This window comes from Rhynchophorus ferrugineus, unplaced genomic scaffold, assembly GCF_030347505.1.
Source record: "Rhynchophorus ferrugineus isolate W39M unplaced genomic scaffold, kcgeb_rfMv2 rfM1, whole genome shotgun sequence".
Lineage (NCBI taxonomy): Eukaryota > Metazoa > Arthropoda > Insecta > Coleoptera > Curculionidae > Rhynchophorus > Rhynchophorus ferrugineus.
This window is the reverse complement of record NW_027472580.1, coordinates 26,568,243-26,589,011: the sequence shown is the minus strand read 5'-3', so window position 1 is coordinate 26,589,011 and position 20,769 is coordinate 26,568,243. Positions and strand designations below refer to the sequence as shown.

The following is a 20,769-nucleotide window of genomic DNA, read 5'->3' as shown; positions in this document are numbered from 1 at the left end:
GACGTCAACGTTGACCCACATCATAGCCTTTGATAACGTGTATTTACTGCTCTACTGAAAAGACTTGGTTTGCTTTGAAAAAGAACAAGCAGACGAATTTAAGCAAAATGCGATAGTAATGATATTTACGTTTTATCGTACTAGTTCTAAATAGAATTGAATCTACATCAGTTAAATACTCATTACAATGACCAATTTATTTAAACTTATCAATCATAACATCAATAATAAGTACTACTGAACATTAAGTCATTCATATATTTAGCGCATTTGATTAGTAATTAACGCGATATAATCAGGTCAAACATCACTGATGACGTTAGTTTTTTTTTCTTGCCTAAATTATATGGAGTGATTCGAAGCTGTTATTAAAATTTCACTCATTGGTCGATCTGACAATAAATACAAATATTTTCTTAATACGTGAAGATTACCATTTTTTAAATTTTTGTTTGTTTTTAAAAATCTACACATTAAAAATATATTGACATACATCAGTTTATATAAAATTTACAGACAAATCTTTACATCAGCCGAAATAGCTCAGTTGGGAGAGCGTTAGACTGAAGATCTAAAGGTCCCTGGTTCGATCCCGGGTTTCGGCATAACTTTTTCTTTATTAGAAATTTTATTTTTTGCATTATTTTATAGTTGCTAAATGGTTGTCAAACATTGTCAAGCCGGCTTGGTGGCGTACTAGTAAAGACGATGGGACGGTCCTACTCCTGTTGCCTGAACCGCGGGTTCGAATCTTGCTGGGGCATGGTCGTAAACTTATGGTCGTGATTGTTTTAAATTTGTGAATGTTGTAGGCAAGAGTGTAAAATCCGGCAAGGAAAATGATCCCAGTCACGCCCCTAACTAGGCTGAGTAAGACCGGATGTCTTCTGGGATGATTTCTAAAGTTGGTCACTCGCCAGTCGGTAGGCTTAATGCTAAGGACCGTGGTTCGGAGCCCCCGTTTTAAAACTTTAGGCCTAGTCCAGATAAGAAATTATGAAATTTATGGAAAATCTCCAGTTGAAAATGTATGAGAAACTAAGGTTGATCGAATATAATCAATACGATCTTATAATTATTAAAGATTAGTTTGTTATATTTTTCAATTTCACGAGGTATTCACACATTTTTGTTAAATTTGCTTACTTTCTTTCTCCTAACAAAAATAAAAGTTCAGCGACACGGAAATATTTCAAATTTCGGGCCAGACAGAGGGGGACTGATGTCATTTACAGAGTATTCAAGTATATTAAATATATTTGAAATACTTAAGCTAAAAACTAAAATATTATTAATCATTAATAACTAAAGTAAATTAATAACTAATATTAATTAACTTAAAAAGCGACTTTTTGAAAGATGAATTAGATAATTGACTTTGGATGTTGGATCATCGATTGCCCTGAAGTTTCACTGAACTACTCTAGTCTCTTAATCTACTCTACTATAATTTTGGCAAATGCATTGAAGGTGTCTCAGTTAGGAACTCCCCCTGCATTAGTATAATTTGGAAATTTAGAAGTTCTAGAAGCACCCTGTAACCTAGCTCTAGAATTTGGACCTAGTATAACAGTTGCAGTACAGTTATTCAAATAATCTTAGCAGTTGACTATTAGAATTTAAGAATACTGAAGTTTAGAAAACCACGTCAGAGTCTATATATGTTACAATATTTATGACATTCGAAGGTTACTAAAGCATCACTGATGGACGAAGTTACAAAAATAGACAGGAAATTTCCCTATTATGGGACCATAACAATGGAAAACCCAATTTACTTTTTTAGGACGAAACAGTTAAGATGTCAAGCATCAAGATGCAAGATGTCTACGTTACTGCATATCCGACAAAATTTGATGATAAAATATATATACACTTTCTTATTTGATGAAAAACTTGTATATTAACATTAGTAAAAAAGAATACTAATTTAGCATAGTAAAATGTCTAAACAGTATTTATTTCTCTACCTATGTACATGAAGAAACTTCAGTTGCAAAATCTTCCAACAGCCAATGCAACATATATCGAAGAACAATTAATCCTTAATAATATAATGACAATGAAAGCATGGACATTTCAATATACCTATCATCGAAAAGAAAAAAAAGCATACATCAAAAGGAGAGTAGGCAGAACGAGTACAAAACAATATCGAAGTAATATCTCAGTAATGAATGATCACAAAAATGTCGTATTTATCTAATAAAATAGATTAGTTTGGTTTCAAGTTCTCGAAATAAAAGCTAACCTTGGAATAAAGATACAGCCAGGAATTTATTTTACATGTTGACAGAGTTTCAGGCCCAACCAACAAAATTTAAAATTGTCAAACCTTGTTGTTAATATTTTTGTAATCTTTTAAAAGATATAATAATTTAAAAGCTCCAAACCTGCAAAATCGGATTTTAAAAGCACTTTTTCGTAGATTGATATTGAAGGTTGTATTAGATTAATATTATTTCTAACAATTTATATTTACCTATCGTATTCTATATTTTCTATTGTCAACGCCATCGTGCAAAGAATTCATAATTATCATTCAAAATATTTTCTTTTACTGTTTTAGCTACTGTCGTTTACATTTACATAGAACTGACGTCACGTGAAATAGACGGGTGTCCTGTCGTGAATTTAGGTCTTAAGAACAAATTCAAATGTTATGGTGGGCACAGACTTGAGCATTCAGGGCGAATTTCGTAAGAAAATTGAAAATGCGCATGAGCAGAACTGAATTCGGTCTGCATTCGTGTGGCACAAGTTTCGAAATTGCTTCATAGTCGTAGTGCGCATGCACTTTGCTTAGCTCCAACGTTGCTCTAAGAGCAATTTTTTTGTAATTACCATTTGTAAAATAGAAATTAAAGTTAAATATTATTTCAGATATCATAATAAGATTCCTGCAAATAAAATATAAATATTTTAATTTTTCGTATTTTCTATGAGATTTTTATATAATTTTATGTATTATTATTAATCATCTATAGATATAAAACACATATTTATCATTCAGACATCTTTGTAGCAATAATTAAATTACAAAGAAAAACAGGGTTATTTTCTCGAAACCAAAACATGTCATTCATAATCCCGCCAATTTTTCCCACGTTCACCCAAATTTGTTGGCCGCTTCCGCGGCTCCTTCAAATGCGTTCCGTTCGTTGGCAAGCGCTGAAAGTCATTGTGGCGAACAGTGGAACTAAGCAAAGTGCATGCGCACTACGACTTTGAACCAATTTTGAAATCTGTTCATCCCGAATGTTCGCCGAATTCAAATCTGCTCATGCGCATTTTCATTTTTCCCACGAAATTCGCCCCGAATGCTCAGGCCTGTACCCACCATTATAGAGCACTATTTTAGTATTAATTATCATGCTTATTAAAGTAGGCATGTTTGACAACTAAAACTGTTATTAATGGAGATAATTAATAGGAACAGTACCAGAAAGTACCCAAACAATGTAAATCCAATAATATCAAGTAAATAAATTAATCACCAATCAAGTAATGTGGAGTGTTATTTTATGTTTATCTACTATGTTAAACACTAAGATACAGAGAAAAATTGTTAGATAAAACCAAACTAGAGATCCGGAGAATATACCATTATAAAGGCCTTAATTAAATTCTTAATATTCTATTACTAACTTTATATTACTATTAGAAAAAATAACACCGTGTAATATATCTTGAGGGTAATTAGTAGTAAACTTGACTACTAATAAATTCCAAACTACAAAACGTTTCTGTTGACCTCATCTTCGTGGTTACATGTATCGATTGGTCTTCCACGAACTCGACATAATTTGATCTCGTACTGGTTTAAACTTGACACACCCTAGTACCAATTTGAACCGCTGATCACAAGCGACGTTTACGAAATAAGATTAATATCTCCGTAACCAATACCAGATCGATTGGTAAACTTTTTGTGGTTCCATCTGGTGGAACAGGCGTGACCGCGAACAACATGGCAAAAAAAAGATCACCTAGAAAAATACCAACCAAAAAAAAAGAGCGTTCGGTTGATTGTGGCGCCACAATACTGACCTTGCCCGCGGCTTTGCCTCCGCAGTCAGCTGTTTTGCAGGTTATTGCGACGCTTTTAATAACGAAATTATGACGGCTTAGTAACTGTTGGTGATTGACAGTGACTAGGTATCGGTGGTTTATCGTGGTCGAATAAGAATTAGAAAATATTTTGATTGAAATGCAAATGTTGTTAGGTTCTTTAACACTAATGATTATGTTAAGGTTCGCATTTCTTGGGTTTAACTGATCATACACATCTTATATGAAAATTCCCGAGTTAAGTTTGGAGTGGTAATTATATTAATGCGTTGTGGTGCACTAAGTTTTCATCAAGATTTTCAGACGGCCAGTGATTCCACTAGAAGGTAAAAGGTTTACCGTTGCGTTGACACTTTTTGACTAGATGCCCAATCGTTTTAAATGGTTACCTTATTAACAGTTCAATTGAAAAGTCCCCTGCCTGACGCATAGATGGCGCTACTAGAATCAAATCCATATATTTTTTAGTTAGCCCTAACTCTTGAAAGATGCCTGTATAAATTTGACAGCTGTCGGATCATTAGTTTGGGACTAATGCTTGTAGCATTTTGAGCGAAGCAACTTTTGGATAAAAATGGATAAAAAGGAATTTCGCGCGTTGATAAAATATTACTTTTTGAAGGGAAAAATACAGTTGACGCCAAACTTGGCTTGATGCCGACTTTCTGCACACTGCCCCAGGAAAATCAACCTTCAAGGATTGGTATGCTAACTTTAGACGTGCTGAAATGAGCACCGAAGACAGTGAACGCAGTAGATTTTTTTGCAATAAGTATAAAAAATATCGATATTTTACAAAAAAATATATCGACATTTTTAAGAAAAAATAAAAATAGAGAAATACTAGCCCACAAAAATATATATTATTTCCAAATTTCTTTAAAAGTAGTAACATTTTAGATCAACCTTTTTATAACCAATTTAATCTAAAACCAAATTTACCACACCAAATTAATTCTGAGAAGACATCGAAAAATATCGATATATCAGGCAAATCAATATCGGCCAAAAATATCCATACTTTTTTAGAAAATATCGATATATCGATATTTCTTCTGTATCCCTAGTATACATCATATTATTCCCGCGCGAGCTCACTTTTGACCAAAAACAACGACGAGTGGATGATTCGGAGCAGCGTTTGAAAAGATGATCAAGCGCAATAAACCCGAGTTTTTGCGTCGATATGTGACAATGCCTCCATCATTTCACTCCGAACTCCAAGCGACAGTCATCCGAGTAGACTGCACACGATGAACCCGCTCCAGAGGGTCGGAAAACGTAACATTCGGCTGGCAAGGTTATGACGTTTCTTCCTCATCCACCGTATTCTCCAGATCTGGCCCCCAGCGATTATTTCCTGTTCTCAGATCTCAAAAGAATGGTCGCCGGGAAGAAATTTTCGTCGAATGAGGCCTATTTTGAAGCAAAGGACAAATCGTACTATAAAAATGGTATCGAAAAGTTGGAGGGTCGCATTCAGACAGACTGAACTGATTATCAACTAATAAGTTATTCATAGTGTGCAAGGTTTCTAAGGTATCGGTAGTTGTCAAATACTATGGATCTCCTGTTTTTTACATAATTTTATACCTATGATTTTAGTACATCGATTATTGCAAGCCATTCTTCTATTTAAAATGATTTCGACCCAGAAGCTCATGAGCCAAAACCGTTTTGATTGTGTAAATATGGTCTAATCTCAATCTTATACCTATATTTTTAATACGATATCGGAGAAAAACTTGTTAAATTGACTTTCAGCATTGTACTTGGAGTACTTCGAGTTTACCAATGTAAGAGTATAAGAGAGAGTGAGTGAAGTCTCGGAGCCATACAGAAGAAGTTGTAAAATCAACGTTAGGACAAGCTTTGAGTTCTATCTTTGAAAAGCGAAATATGCTGCTGCTCGACAGATTTTGAATATTACGTCAATCATTAATTAAAGGACTTGAAAACCCACATTCAAAATGAATGCTTTTGTTTGTTTTTTAAGGATAAGATACCATATATGTTTACAAATGCTGCAAGCCCTGTGTCTCTATTGCACGGAGCACGAAACATTCGTGTATAGGAGACATTACTTAAAAAATATATCCGGATTTTGCGCATGCGCATATTGAACTCCGTTGATTTTTTGAAGAGAATAATTCAAGTGTAGCAAGTTTTTATTCAACTACTGCAATATTTGCTACAATTCTTGATCCACAAACCCCATTAATATTATTGACTACCTCGAGCTTTCAGTTAACATATTGTACATTACTTTGTGGATAATCGCACTTTTAAGTTAAAAGGAATCTCCAGTAAATACATCATTATTTTTACAAAACAATAATTCATTTACATACTCACATATAAAAAAGGCCTTCTCTTTTCCTTGTTGGTCATTAGATCATTAGAGTGTCGTTGATAGTTTTATTTATATATTTTAATATTTTGTCCTACATCATGTTTAAAATAAATGCCGAATTATTACTAGTTATTACAATTTTTGCTACTATTCTTGATGGACAAACCTCATTAATAAATTCACTATTTCCAACACAACAAGAAACATTTTGTTCCGTGTTCTTGTTGTCATTAAATTTTGGCTTATATTGATACCGATTTGATGTCGTTGAAAATAATTGTGTTATGCATTTGGCGCTAAAATTTCTACTATAAATAAAATTGATGCTGTTTGGATTTTAAAACTTTTAAAAATGTAACCTCACATTCTGCACTTACCGTTGTTCTTCCATATTTTAAAACCAATGTATGTTAAACCACCAAGGATAACACAACAATTTAATTATTATACCTATGGAATTATTAATATAACACAGAATATAAATATTCTAGATTTTTTGTTGTCTTCAAATGATCGACTCTATGGATCGGCTCGAAAAGAATGTAGCGCCATTAGTAAAGGAGGGCAATATAGCTTATTATTTTCTATCGTTTTCTGTGCAGGATATTGCATGTAATATATCCTGTTCTTTCTTACATATAGACAATTATACTAATGCAAAAATATTTGTAGGAGGGTTGCTATTTATATTTTCAGCTTAATAATGAAGTGGTAGTCATTTTTGGGATTGATTCGTGATTTTTCTCCGCAATATTTAAATATACTTTACTTGAAAAATATGTAAAATAACATACTGATTGACAACTGTCACTAATTGTTAGTTTAAGGTAACATTTTCTTTCTAACTTGAGAAGGAAAAAAAAGACGGAAATAAAAATAATTGTATTTAAAGATAGGACATTGACAGACCAATTTCAAATAAATAAAATATAAAACATAGTTTTTGATTTATTTGACATTCTCTATTATTTTAATGTTTAATAACATAAGCATTTATCGAGCAAAAGATGGCGCCATAGGTGTAAAGTAATAAAGTTAAAATATCTAGAGTTAAAAAGCAAAAACAGTAAATATTAAGCCGGTAAATATAAGCAAGTAAAAATAAACTTTAGCACACTCTATTTATTTGCAATCGACTTACACATTTTCTAACTCGGCTAGAAAGAAGAAGCGAGTAAAAAAGAAACACCTCGATATTTGCTGACCACTCCACAACTTACGACAATAATTGTTACCCTATTTTTAGAGACTCGTCGGCTATTTTTAGATATGTTCTCCCCAACACCCCCACATATCCCACCACGGGTAGCGGCCGCTGACGTAAAAAGCCCCTTTACATGAAGTAAAACAATGCGCTTCATGTACAAAATGAGGGGTCGGGAGGATTCGCTGGGTTTCATTGTGATATCCGCTGAGCTGACGTGGGGAATTCTGTAGTCATTCTATAGGATGAGTAGGCGGGAGAAGGGGAAAGCGGTTGATAAAGTGGAGATATATTTGACTTTATGACAAGATATTCATTGCGTCATTACTTTAAAATTAAATTGGTATAAAATAATTTTAACAAAAAAATTGAACCGAATTTAAAAAATAAAAAAGGAACTGACCAAAAAACTAAAAAATAATCCAACTTAGATTTTTAACACAAAAAAAACGATTTAAACTAAAATATGTACATAATAATCGTTGTAATAACTGAATAAAAATAAACAAAAAACTTATTTAACCTATCTACTACACGTATTTTATATTCTACTATATACACACAATTTAGCTTAATACCTACCTAAATCTATTTATCTATTTACAATATTATTTTAACTACTACCAACTCATCACTTTGAAGCCAGTGCCGAGCAACCGGTTAGATTTGTTTTGTTCGTAATTTAATTTTGTGTATATGTCATTAGCCAGCTGGAAAGATATGCAGCTATTTGAGAGATGTAGAACATCCCTTCACACGCTGTTACGTAATGTAGGATTTAAGTGGTATAAAGATAACCCACGAAGGGGTTTAATGGAACTTCCAGACACTGCTTTCAGAATAATACAATTTTTAAAAACTTATGTCAAAATCAAGGAAGAATTATTATATGATTTTGTGTATTTAGATGAGACATTTTCATCAAGATTTATCAAAATGGTACATTGGGTTGCTCATGGCAAGATGATAATAAATGCAGTGTAAAATCAATGAAAGTTGATGGAAAAAGATAAACTATTTGGAATAACTATTGATTAGGTTTTGTTAATCATAACATTTATTAAAAATTCATTGCTGACATATGCAACATATGTTGGAAACAGGAATGGTTTTATTCCTGGTGCAGAATTAGTGTTTTCCTTTAAGTCCAAGGGTGACTACCATGAAGAAATTAACCATAACTTGTTTTTAAAGTGGTTTGAAAACCAGCTTTTAAAGAACTTGGAGGAACCATCAGTTATTGTTATGGACAATGTACCATATCATAGTACAGTGGTGTACTGGCGAAGATTCTAGCGAGAGCATCAACAAAGGCTGCAATTAAAGAATGGTTTAAAGTGCATAATATAAGTTTTGAAAAGACCATGTTAAAGAATGAACTATTTCAAATTGTTAATCGGTAAATATAAATGAAATATTTAATTACATTTTATGTACAGTATTACGTTTTCGTTTTCCTTATTATCACTCCATATTTAATCCAAATGAGTTGATATGGGGTATTGTAAAGGGTTAATATAATAGACGTTCAGGTAAAGAAGGATATTCAAACCAGAACTGTCTAGATTATGGGAACATAATAATGAATGAAATCAAGAATGACAATAACGCTTTCGGTTTGGATGACCTCGATAAAACATATTGAGGAAGAAATTAGCAAATGGTGGAATCGTCAGCAAGTTGTTGACAGATTGGAAATAAGCAGCTTAGTTATTCACTAGAATAGTGATTCTGAAAGTGACAGGGATTAAATAAAACTTCCATGAATGATGGTTTATGATTCAATGCTGACAATTACCAAGACATGGTGATGAGAGAGGAAACAACTAAAAGTCAGTATATAATTAATATATTTTCACTGCAGGAAATTGTGTTATAAAGTATGAAAGCTATAATTGCATGTGTGTTATTGTTCAGAAAAAATATGGTTAGGAAAACGTTTGGTTAGCATGTATGACGAGAGAAATAACACTAACTCTTTTGCAGTTATGGCAAATGCATTAAGGACAATGCAGTAATTACAACTAGTTTTATCAAGAAAGATATATACAGGTAGTAACAAACTAAAGATATATGCAGTAATATCAAACTGACTTTACAAAGAAACACTGCATCGAAGTAAACAAGAACTAAACGTAAAAGGTAAATATGTTCTCTAATGAAAATAAAATACATTACTCAGATATACAATTGTTAAATAGGTGGATTAGGCCTTATAAAAAAAACGCGCCTAGAACTACCTCATGGGTACCTACCTAACCTATAAATAATTGTGGTTTTTGTTGTTTTAAGATCTTTGATAATATATGCAATAGATGTACTAAAATGTTGAAATAAATTTACATACTTACATTTTATTCATGTTTTACTACTTTATTTAGATTAGGATTTTGTTATACGTCAAAGACAAAATTAGTACATTAATCAAAGTTGAAGCGGCAACATTGTGTCACAAATTCAGGTCACGTGTCTCACTACTGTTTTGAATAGACTACACTAGTTCCCAATAACCATTACCCTGCAATGCAATATTAAAACGCGTGCAAATGACTAAAACAAAGCAATTCTGGTTTCATAATAAAATAAACAAATTAATAATAATAAAAGGCATTATTTTTACATATTCAGATAAGCAGACCGCACCTACGCTCAAAAGAAAAGCCAAACAGTTCGAATATGCTATGCATTAAGAAAACAACGAAAAAATGCTACTTTCAAAACAAATGCTGCTTGGCTTAACCTAAGGCCACTCGTCATTTTTCTCATGTATCAAAGTTGAAATCACCTACCCCACACTGCGTTTATGTAAACAATAACCTTTTACTTAATTCTGATATAAATGATACAGTCGGTTCTCAGTTAATTGCTTCTTTATGCATATGAATGTGGTCGATTTTTACAGATATTTCACACCTACACAAATGCTTTTTTTTCTTTAATTGACATTTGATTTACAATTATCATTCAACGGTTAGTAACTAACAGGTGGAGGTCTATTTTTTCACCATCATTAATCACTTTCAATTTATTGTAAAAATATAAAAAACAATTATGGAATTTAGTTATATGTTCTTTGCCATTATTCAATATATTTTTTATAATAAATATATGTTGTAAAATTATAGTTTGACTAATGTTCACCAAAAGTGAATGATTAAATTCGCCACTGAAGATATTCAAATTTAACCAATCTGTGATAAAATGACTGCGAAAGCTGTACCTTGTCATTTTAATATCAATAAACAGTTCTTTAACATACTGTCTATTGTCTTTTTTTCTTAGAAGCAATTCTTGATACCTTATATCTAAAACATACAATCCCGGATAATAGTTTGGCGAAAGATCGCTTTATTATTCAATAGGCCCAAAACATGTTAAAGCCGGCTTCGTGGGGTAGCGGTTAAAATGACAGAAATGGACATGGATGCACTTTATATTTGTGATTATAATTATAAATGTCTCTAGGCAGCAATGTCAAATTCAACAAGGAATAACTATCCTAGTCACGCTAGTAGCCAGGCTAGATAAGATCGGATGACTCTAAGTTGACCGGTGGTCTTTAAACTGGTCACTTACCACTTAGTAAACTTAATATCGAGAACCGTTGGCGGCCCACATTAAACAGTAATTGGTAAAAAAAGAGACTTTCACATATATAAAGAAAATATTAAAAATAATCTGTTTAACCCTCAATAAAATAAGGGGAACAGTAATGTCAAGTAAGCCATTTTACGAAGAACGAAGTTTATGTCAAGGAATACACAGCTAACCCCCAGCGATTTTTTAAAAAGTTACTAAAATCATATTAAATCATATTATAATCATATTAAAATAATGTAAATCATAATCATATTAAAATCATATAAAATCATATCATGAGTTGTTGCTATTAAAGACTTGTGGCATAAAAAATTCATAAGGTCCTTATTGTTATATCTCCTACATAAAACTGACGTACCCACTTCACCATACCACTACTGTGGCAACAAACTGGCGATACGGTGATTTTATCATGTCACAAGTATCCATCATCAGGTACAAGAAACCACCAACTTTATTTCAATAAAATATATTTGTGGTTGAAAACATGGCGTATCAAGACGAATGATATGAAACCTATGTACGTGACGTTCACTCTGTGTAGAGGGACATGTCCTCCGGTAAATACTAATAATCGTGAGATCCCAGAAGCAGTTAATAATGTAATAGTGAAGTAATGTTAAACATCTGGGAATCTATCTGAATCAAGGCTTAACCTGTAAGAAACGTATACGAATAAAGCGTTAATAACTTGGGTTTAAACTGAACTGGATATATTGGCTTATAGGGCGTTCATCATTTTTCCACAATGAGGTATTGTTGTATAAATCAATTTTTGGGCGCATATGGATATTTGATATGAAACTCTGTAGTGCTACCAGCAAATCCGACATAGGCATCATTCAGATATTCCAAAATAAAGTGCTGCTTGCCATTGTGGCGCCCCAAATTATGCCAGTAACAACCGTGATATCCTCTGGGTGTGTGTTAAAAAGTGTCAGTACGCATGAATACACCCGCCATTTAAATGTGCGCGGTATAATTGAAGTCGATTAAAACCTAAAAAATATGATTAATAGACACAGGGTTGTTTTAAAATAACTGAATAGTAATTAAATTAGGTAAAATACTATTTTATAAGTTTGTACGTGTTTCAAATAATTATTGTCTATTGGACAGATTATGTTATGTTAAGAAAATAAATTGTGTCAAGAAACTGAAGTAGAGAGAGCTCTCTCTCTAACGATAGCACTTTTGCCATGTTCCTACTGTAGTGACCTTGAGGCAAGTCGAATTTTACATCTTAGAATAGCGGCCAAGAAAATACCCAGAAAATATTATCCCAAATATTGAACACGAAAACGATTGTGAAGATCTGGGAACCCTGAGAGTTTTATTTCGGATATTATTGAATGGTAGTTTGAATAATTCACCATCATTCAGTTCAGACGTGCCACCATGCTGCCAAGCTTACCAAGCCCCGTCTTCAGGTAATAGCGCTGTCATTCCTTTTATCTATAGTACTTCGTAATATTTTATTTAATTGTTTCATTTCGTTTTACATCCATTCACCGAGTCATATAAAACTAATAATTCTATTCCACAACCTGATTCCCATGGGAATTCTGGTTATACCCTAATATCAAAAAGTTGAAACGAAGGTATACTCAGAAATCGAATTCAGCAAATGTTTCGAAACAAATGATGCTATAAACTTATTTGACCAGAGAGCTTTGGAACAAATTAAATTTTGAAAAATAAATACCTCATTTACATTTTATTTCAAATGTAACCATTTTTTATTATTATGGTATATAATAGAACAATATGGAAAGAAAACAAGGTAAACATTATCAGCAAACCTAAAAGGATTCTATAAAGATAATTAATCCGTACATCTCCACTGTTTAATGGATTTGAATAACAAAGTATGCGTGTTTATAACGAATCTCAGCAAACAACCTGTCATAAACATAACCTCCCGTGTTTCTCGTAATGAAGCATTGACAAATGGACAAATATCACCTTGACCTTGAACACCGAAAAAAAGCAAAACAAATATTGTTTTTTTTTTTGGCTTCTGCTAAACACCTTCATATGCACACGATATAGTAAACGCTCACAAAACATAAATTATGTAGGTGCTAAAGATACATACACAAAACAAAACTTATTATACAGGTGCAGGATATATTTGTTTATGGTTTATGAATGGATTACACTTCAAAAATAATTGTAGTTGTTAAAAAAATCTTTACAACATCAAAAGTAGGTAAACAATAAGGTTAAAACCTAATGAAACAGAAGCTACTTACATGGTCTGACCGCTGTTTATTAACGATATAAAATAAAATGTGGAAAATATAATTAGATAAAAGGGATCGGCGCTGGATTGACCTGTAAATGAGGCTTGGACAATCGATGGTGGCACGTCTAAACCGAACGATGGTCAGTTACTGAGAAAAAGTAGTAACTGAAAGTACCCTTCAATAATCCCCCAGATAAACGTCTCCGGGTTGCCAGATATTCGTTATCATGTTTGTTGGTGCGGCTGGCACCTCGCCGGTGTTCAACATCTGATATTATATTTCTGGGTTTTTTGTAGACCGTTATTCCACGATGTAAAATTCGACGTGTCTCAAGGTGGTTACAATACTCCCCCGCCAGAATTTTAAATACAATTGTCAATAAACAAATACAAATAAAGTATGAAAAAAAATACTGTATACAAAGAGCTTTGAAACATATGGATATGATAAAAAAAAACTGATTTATAAGGTTGAACAAAAGGAAAATACTGACGTGTGGATATTGGTACGGTTGTGCGCTGGTACGGCTATTGATATATTCGATCCTGCAAATAATATTGCTTTGACACTAGAAGGTGATCTATCAAAACAAAATTTAAAGTTCCAAGTGCAAATATTACAGATACCATGTTCTCTTGACTACGACTTTATTGCTATATAATGCCTATCCTTAGAAAAATAGATTGCATGTTGTAGTTACCACAGTTATCAAGATAACATATCTTGATTTATAAGACGCACATTACATACTGCTTTATCGATAGTATATTATAACGTTGTTTGTTATCAAACATAAACGTATGCTATTATAAAATTCTTATCCAACACGTAAACCTAGAAATTAAAAATATTTATATTAAAAATAAAAATCAAATTACGATTAAAATACATGCGGCATGACATATAAACTAAATATAATACCAACAGACAATATAAAACGATAGCTGATTCAAAAATATTTATGGTATAACTCCTTTCTTCGACCGGTTACTGTAGAAAGCGAACTAAAGAAAAATATTAACAATAGAAACAAACTTTCGCGGGCCTTAAGAGTTTAATGTTGTTGTATACCGCGTATAACAATAATACAGATAAATCCGTGTATGCTAAGACGAAGTGCCAAAGATCAAGGTCCTTGCATACGAAAATCACCAGACACTTTTTTTTGTTATGTAATTTCTTTGGGCGTGAGGCTGATGGACTGAAGAACCATCGATATTCTAGTCTATAGAGAATGAAGATCTTCAGAAATATACTATAATAAAGATTGCAATTCTGTCTTTAAAATGATATTTATAGATTGAATTATTTTTATTAGAGAAACTAAAATAATATACAAAATAAAACTAGTTATAATGATAAAATATATTACAATATATAATTTATTTACATACTGCATTTGCTAGTTGCATACGCACTAGTGATATACCATCGATTATTCAAAGATATCCGTTTTTCAGTGAGTAGTGTTAACTTTATGATACGTGTTCGCTTCAATAATATTAATATTTGATTGGTAATTACCATTTAATCATTTTATGTATTTATTAATTAATAATGGCAGAACAGTTCATTATAATCCCGGGATAATTCAGGATAATTGTATTGCATACTGATAATAACACATATGTGAATTAAGATGTAAGTAGGCTGAAAATATCCGAGCATATATGCTAAATGGTGGTTTAATGTAAATGGTTGGTTGTTGGATTGTGATTGTTTAATATTTGTGATTGTCCTAGGCAAGAGTGAAAGGATGAGAGGAAAAGGAAAATGATCCCAGCCTCGCCAGTAAGCAGACTGGGTAAGACCGGATATCGTCTGGGATTATTTCTAAGTTGGTCACTCGCCAATGGGTAGGCTTAATGCCGAGGACCGTGGTTCGGAGCCCACGTTAAACTGTGGGTCCAATCCAGATAAACCTATAGTTGGTAAAAAGATACTTTAAATTATATATATATATATATATATATATATATATATATATATATATATATATATATATATATATAAATGGTTGACGTGATCATATATTTTTCTCATCGGAGCATTCAAGCTTACGAAACTACGTGAAAAAACCCCTTTTTTAAGCTATATTTTGACCAACGATATTTATTGTTCAAAATTCAAAATAGCAATGTAAACATAATTTTTCTACATAAACAGATTTGAGTTAGTATTATTGAGTTATTTGGTGTGTACAAACGCTAATTATGGAATGATTAAAATCGGATGCTTGTTATTTTTTACTTTTATTATATGCACTATTATATATTTGATATACTTTTGTTGCTTGTTTTGAAGAAATTTGCTACAGAAGCATATTAAATACTTTTATTATAAATATATAGTGAAATCAATTCTAAGACTAATTAGAGGAAAACCCAGCTGGAAATGTCAATGTACTTTCAAACAGTTTAGTAGCTGATGAATCAAATGCTTCTAGGAGTTTACATGCGACGGAACAACCCAAAAAAGATACCGTTCAAACGAAGCAATGGCTTAAAAAGTATTACGCTCTATTAAAGGACTACGCTCCATCAGAGGCAACAACAAAACATTGGTTTGCTGACTTCACACGTGGTCGTAGAAACACTGATGATGCATAACGTAGCGGACGTACAAATGAAGTAGTAACAAATAAAAAATAATAAAATAGCTTTGAGTGGTCGAAAGTGAAGTTACGTGAGTTAGCTAACATCGTAAAGATATGAAAAGAAGGTGTTTTATGGTGCATGAGCATTTGCCTATTGGAAAGCTCTGTTCAAAATGGGTGCCACGTTTGGTCACTATTGACCGAAAACAAGAACGTTTTGATGATTCTGAGCAGTAGTTGGTCAGGTTTAAAGACAGCAAACCGGAATTTTAGCATCGATATGTAACAATTAATGAATCATGGATCCATCACTTCACTCCGGAATCCAAACGATAGTCATGGACATCCACTGGTGATAGGCTTATTTTGAGACCAAGGATAAATCATCCGACAAAAGTGGTATTGAAATATTAGAGCGGCTCTAGAATGATTGTGTGGCTCTTGTGGAGATTACGTTGATGAATAAAGCCAATTTTGAACAAAAATAAAACGCCCGGGACCTTTCAGCCCGTATGTTACATAACTCTAATAGAGATACTGTAGATATGCCAAATGTCATATGTTAGCAACAATTCAGGATTATTTCCTGCCTATGGTAACCGAAATAATTAACAAATAGAACTATAGTATCGCTAGTAATAAATTTGAAATAAATAATTAATTGGTGGTGTATACTCGAAAAAAAAACATATTTTACTAAATAATTATATACAAATGGAAAGATAAAAATGGTACGATATACTAAAACCAACTACTATCTCTCCACAGAGTGTAAAACACCAAACATTACGTATGCATGTAAAACATTAAAATATATTCCAACCAAACGACTTAAATATTATTCATAATGCGTTACGTTCGCGGTCTCGCTATCAGTACGTCAATGGAAATTATGAAGAAAAAAAACTAGCACAAGGGATAATTTAAATAATTATCATTTTGTAACATTACAGGCGCTTAGACTAAACGTGATTGAATTTCACGATAGATTTTCCGCTATTCAAAGGGCAAGCCGAACATGTTAATTATTGTTATTAGTTTGTACCAAGCGGATATACGCTCAGGTGATCTGACGTCGCATGGTGGACGCACTTTACTTGAAAAAATAATAAAGAACCGACTTCATCAAAATAAAGCTTTAAGTATTTACAATCGCAGTTCATAATCCTCATTGACATATTGTGATATCGTTATTGACTAACCAAAAAAAAAGGTAATCTTGTTTTTTCACTTCCTTATATTGATTGATTAAATGTATTACAAAACACTCTAGGTGATATCTAGTAATAAACACTCAATAAAATTTAATTAATACAATTGAAACTCAAGAATTGATTGAGACTAGCGTTGGGAATTATCGATTGAAAAGAGTCGGAACAGTCGATAGTAGCAAAACATGCGATTCTCGAAAAGCAGTCGAGTGCACACTTACCAAACTTTTTTTAATCGTGATATATGGTTTAGATGTACGAATTCCTTCTCGTACTGTTTTTAAGAGGGAATAGGAGAAATATAATTATTTGGATATCCGTTAGAGATGCCTATATATATCGATATTTTTTGACCGATATACCAATATTTTTGTTAGCCGATAATTTTCTATATTTTTTCAAGAAAATTAGGTATTTATATATTAAAAAACCTTATAATTATCTTTAAAATTGTTACTCTTGGTATTTAATTTTAAAACTTTATTAAAAATATAGCAACCTCTTAAAATTTTTAGAGAATCTTGAAATTTTTTTAAACCGATATTTGAATATTTTTATTTTTTCTAAAAAGTATAGATACATCTTTATTAGAATATCCATATTTTTCTCCGCAGACGACATACCTAATCCCTGTGATGAAAAGATCTCTATAGATATATATAAATACACTATATATTAATACATACTAATATTATATATTAATAGATACATTAAAATACATACATTTAATGTATGTTCGCCGATTTCCCCGTCAATTATATACCGGATTTCAAAATTCTTTTTTTATTCGAAAGAGTGCACTTCCGAGGTGGTCCCATTGGGACCAAGTCAGAATAAAATGGGGAGAAGAGGGAAAATCGAGGGAAATCAAATTTCAAAGGTATGTACAAAATTTTCACATATTTTTTTTATCTAAAATAATCAGATATTTATATATTGAAGTAGTTCAGTGTAAAAATCATTTAGTTTGCTCTTTAAGCACTAATTATATCATACGAGAAGCCATAAAAATATCACAGACATTTGCTTCTAGGATGTAATGGTTAGAGCATTAAGCTCATATGTGAAAGTCGCGGGTTCGTCTCTCGGCGGGGGTAACAACTTTTTATTGTTCTATTTTCGTTAGAACATTTGTCAAATCACCTATACTAGCTAGCGGACCCCGGGGCCTGAATCGTTCCTTATTTTCAATAATTGATTCTTTATTACTATTTATCGTAATATCGATAAGATTCAAAAAACAACGCTTTATCGATATAATATAGATATAGAATATAGAATAATATGTAAAATACATAATATGATAAAATTTTTAAAAAGTAAAATATTCTACGATAAGCACTAAAAACAAATTAATATATAATCAAGGGACATAACTATCAATTATCAACATATATTAACTATTTAATTACCTTTCCAATTACTTCCTCAAAAGAAGTTTTAATACTCAAAAGACTTGAACATATATCAAAAGAGTAATAAAATGGAAAAAATCTATTACCGAATAATTGACAAGATAACATAAAAATATTTTACTACTTATCAATTAAAATTTTCTACTTTTTACTATGCTACATTGTAGAATAACCTTAAAAAAGGAGTTTTTAAATGTTGGTATATTAAATTTGTTATATAGTAGCATTACACTTTTAGGAGCATTACAAAAAGAAAAGAACTAAAGTTAAAATACAAAAAAAATTATTGATTATTTGGATTAAAACCTAAATTATCCATACATAATAATTGCAGTTGTACAGAACATATGATGCATATACTAAAACCTATATGGGCCAATGAAATTCAGTTATGGGAAAAATAATATTAACATAATACAAGCATATAAATAAAGTCCTAAGAAGTAGTGGATGCATCCATATACTGTAGGAATAAGTACTTAAACTGAAACCTTTGAATTTCAATCATAGAGGAAATTCGTAACAAGACATTTTTTTATTATTATTTAATTAATATATTGTTACTAGTCGTTTCCGTCTAATCTACAATTTGTCTTTATTATAACTTAAATCTAGGTATATAACTAGGAGGACCCATCGGCCCTATATCAGTATCTGGTGAAATAATGTTTATACATGTTAATTCTGAATTTTTTAATAAATGCACCTCATTACACAACACTACACAACATCAGATGGTTTGATTCTTTTAAGTCTGTGTCCTATTCTGGTGGTATCCAATAGTTATAATATTTCAATATTCGTGTGAAAATGGAGTCTTTCCTCATGGCCCCCTCCAATTCTCTTGATTTCTTGACTGACTTTGGGTATCTGAAGGTCTCGATGTAGGTAATCAGTCCTATAGTATTTGGGTGCACCCACAATACCTCTCAGGAAAAATTTGAATTTTATTTATGTTACTCTTTGCAGAACATCCCCATAATTGAACTCCGTATGTCCATATAAGCTTCTATATTTGCTTATATAATAGCAATTTATTATGTACTGATAATTGTGATTTTCTTCCAATTAGTCAGTACATTTTCCTATATTTCAATTCCAGTTATTTTCTTTTCTTCTTTATATGTTCCTTCCAGCGAAGTTTTGCATCGAGATTCATTCCGAGATATTTAGCGTTGTTGCTATATGAAATGATAGTATTATTTAATATAATGGGTGCTTGTACGGTCTGTTTATAGGTGAACTGCACATGTACAGATTTACTTTCATTAATTCTTATTTTCCAAGCTTGTGTCCAATTATTTAAATTGTCACTTGCCTGTTGCAATTTTCTTGAGGCTTCGTCACTATTGTATCCGACAGCAATAATCGCAGTATCATCAGCAAATGTAGTCATCGTAATATTTTCCGTTTGTGGTATATCACAAGTGTAAAGTAGACAAAACATTGGTCCCAGTACACTTCCTTGTGGTACACCTGCTTTAGATTCTTTTATTATAGAGTAAGCTTCTTCTTGTTTGACTCTAAACATTCTGGTTGTAATGTATGATTTTAATAGTTCGGTGTGTTGTTTTGGTAGCATTGTCTGTAGTTTATTAATAAAGCCTTCATGCCAAACCTTATCGAAAGCTTGAGCTGCATCTAAAAATATAGCTGAGCATACTTTTTTACTTTCGTAGGCTTTTTCAATAACATCTGTTATTCTGTGGACCTGGTCAATAGTTGAGTGCTTGTTAATAAACCGAAACTGGTGTGTTGGTATTAGGTTTTTTCTCTCTATGATCAGTTTTATTCTTTACAAGGGAAGTTTTCCAAAAACTTTAGATATTACTAGTAGCAGTGATATAGGTATATAGGCTTTTATTTCGTTTGCTGACTTCCCAGGTTTTGGGAGCAACAAGGCATGAGGAAAGATTTCACTCTCATGTTAACACCGAAGTGCTGCCACTCAAACTAGGACGCAGGCTCAAGAAAGCCAAATGGTGTGATCTTGTGTAGTTAAATACTGGTAAAGCACTGAAAACTGCCACTAAATCTTATTTTATTAGAGACTAAGTAAGGACCAATGGA

The 20,769-nt window shown here is 32.0% G+C and overlaps 1 protein-coding gene and 1 non-coding gene across 6 annotated transcripts in view; one reads left to right on the top strand and one right to left on the bottom strand.

Annotated features, from left to right (window-relative positions):
* The window catches only part of Pde11 (Phosphodiesterase 11), a 456,074-nt gene that overhangs the window by 260,891 nt on the left and 174,414 nt on the right, over nt 1-20,769 (bottom strand). The gene's annotated exons all lie outside the window — the stretch shown is intronic.
* On the top strand, nt 533-605 carry TRNAF-GAA (transfer RNA phenylalanine (anticodon GAA)). Its single transcript has one exon. It is a non-coding gene; the product is annotated as a tRNA-Phe (tRNA).